Source organism: Sinocyclocheilus rhinocerous, unplaced genomic scaffold (genome assembly GCF_001515625.1).
Source record: "Sinocyclocheilus rhinocerous isolate Xijiao unplaced genomic scaffold, SAMN03320098_v1.1 scaffold1402, whole genome shotgun sequence".
In the NCBI taxonomy this organism is placed as follows: domain Eukaryota; kingdom Metazoa; phylum Chordata; class Actinopteri; order Cypriniformes; family Cyprinidae; genus Sinocyclocheilus; species Sinocyclocheilus rhinocerous.
The window spans coordinates 789,214-791,915 of NW_015640486.1; the positions used below are offsets into that span (position 1 = coordinate 789,214).

Below are 2,702 nucleotides of genomic sequence, written 5' to 3' on the forward strand. Positions count from 1 at the left end.
GCTACACTACGGAGCCTGTTCAGTTTAACCTGCCTTAGCCTAGTCTTGCCTTGTCTGTTTTCTCGGTTTCTGATCTTTGCCTGTTTTCGTGGATTTATCCCTTTAGTCTTGCCCTTTTGATTCTGTTCGCCGTTCGTTGACCTTCGCTAGCCCTAGGATTATTCTTGTGTCTTGCCCGCCATATACCTGTTTGCCATTGTTCGACCCTGCCTGTGTTTCTGACCTCTCTGCTTTAATAAAGCTTGCACATGGATCCGCATGTCTCACGTCTTGTCAGCCCCGTAACACTTATAGGGCATTAAAACTTAAGATATCAGTAGAAAAGTGTTTTAAGAACAAAAATCTGTCCCCATTGGCATAAACTGCAACAAAGATTACTGAAGTCAACAGATTTTACTAATAGACCTTCCACTCTCTGTGTAAAAATAATATAATGATGCTGCCATATTTTTAAAGTGATTTTTAGCCCCTATTCATTTGGCTCCAATCTCAGTTGAAAATGGACATTTTGACCTCCTCTACAAAATTTACAATAAATACATATATGTAAATGTTATGACATTTAATATTTTGGCTTTCTTATTCAGTTATGTATTTCTTTCACCAGGCAAGGAAAACAATCCAAATCAAAATGGGTAAGACTTTACATTAAGGGTTTATAAAGGTGTTAATTAATTACTAATAACATTCACAAACGCATTATAAATCATTGATAAGCAGTTATAAATGCATGAATAAAAGGGTGGCTTTAATGCAATACCTGCCAAATAGTGAGCCATTTTTAACTCACATGTTATAAATGAATACATTCATTCATATTTATTTCACTCAAAACCAGATTCCTGATTAATTTCATGATACATCTGAGGTGACATGGCAAACTATGTTTTTCAAGTGTTTATATGCGTAATCACTGTGCTAGTTCAAAGAATCAGTATTTGTGTTAGCATACAATACTCAAGTTACAGTAGGCTTTACCATTATATCAAAAATAATTATTGATTGTTTATTAATATGTTCATTTTTATTAACAGTACATTCAGGCATTGATTTAATGATAATTACAAAACTGATATATTAGATAAAATAGTAAATATTTAAGTGCCTTTATTTAGCTTGTATTTACCAAATATTCCCAAATAAAAAAATGTGGTTCTTCAAGTTGTGTTTACTGATATATTGCAACAACAATGAAATATATCACCAGAAATTTAAATAAATAAATAACTAAATAAATGTGTGCACGTTAATAATTAAATGATTTGTGTGTCCACTGTACATTAAGGTGCACTTTCAAATGTTATTAATGTTTGCATCTCATGAATAAATGGTTGACCGTGCACAAGGTTTACAGGTAACCTTATGTATTGGAATTTTATTTTTCATTTGAAGTTATGGTTGAAGATTGGTTATTATTAAGTTATTATTTATTTATTTTTCAAAATAAAGTCTGATAATTTCATTAATAAACGAGAAACCAGGTGTTGTAAATGAGTTATCAGTCATTAATAAGTCCTTTACATAGGGAACCTTAATGTAAAATTCTGCAAAATTCTGCAAAATTTACAATAAGAGAATATGTTTATGCAAATAAACAACATGCATATTTCAGAACACCTGAATAAAAAACCTATGATGAATAAAACTATTAAACTGTTAACATTATTAGTTTTATATAGGCTACCTGGAACGCGACAGCAACAAAAACATAAAATGTACACAGGCTGCTGAGCTCCACAAAACAAAGAAATGTGTATAAAACTGACCTGTTTGCCAGAATCCAAGAATCTGTGTCCTAGAGCAGTCTGTGACTGGAGGCGCTGCACATTATTGTGAGCGCGCCTGAGAGAGCTGTGCTTTAACTGCTGCACTTACTCAAAGCCTATAAGCTGCCCCACTCTTTCTCTCTTTCTTTTCTTTTTGTGACTTACTACTTCACTTGTTATTGATGCATTTTTTTTCTGTGGCATGAAAAAAATATTAAGAATATTGTCTTTTTTTTCTGCATACAGTAGAAACCATAAGTAGAATCATAATTCTTCAAAATATTTAGTTTTCCACTGCAGAAATAAAGTCATACATGTTTGGAAAGGTTCCATGATTTTAGATTTTCAGGTGAAGTATCCCTTTAATTCATTTTGAGCAGTTTAGTTTGTTAGTAAGTAAATAAATAAATAAATAAATAAATAAATAAATAAATAATCATAATAATCATAATCATAATAATAATATTATTATTATTATTACATATTCTGAGATGTTAACATGCAAGTATTATTTATAATTATGGACTATATATCCATGCCTCTATAACCCCTGGGGGGGTTATAGAAATTAATACTTTTATTTAGCAAGGATGCTTTAAATTGATCAGAAGTGATGATAAAGACATTTATAATGAGAAAAATGATTTCTATTTCAGATAAATGCTGTTCTTCTGAACTTTCTATTCATCAAAGAATCCTGAAAAAAATTATACTCTGCTTTTTTCAACATAATAGATAAATAATTATTAGGGCTGCACGATAAATCGCATGCGATATTCAACGCGCATCTTATCAGTAAAGCCGGTTCTTTAATCAGCGGTAAATCTCCATCACGTGCGTGCTTTCACATTGAGCAGCATTAACTACACAGAGCCGTTGTTCACTGACGAGCTGCGCCAAACCACGTTCATATTCGCGCGATTTTTTGCGCAGCTC

At 31.9% G+C, this 2,702-nt stretch overlaps 1 protein-coding gene across 1 annotated transcript in view; it reads right to left on the reverse strand.

Annotated features, from left to right (window-relative positions):
* lpar4 (lysophosphatidic acid receptor 4) overlaps nt 1-1,821 on the reverse strand; it is a 12,262-nt gene extending 10,441 nt beyond the window's left edge. Inside the window, exon 1 of the mRNA XM_016569357.1 lies at nt 1,767-1,821. The gene's annotated coding sequence lies outside the window, so the exon portion shown is untranslated. The remainder of the gene's footprint in view (nt 1-1,766) is intronic.
* Between the last annotated feature and the right edge of the window lie 881 nt (nt 1,822-2,702).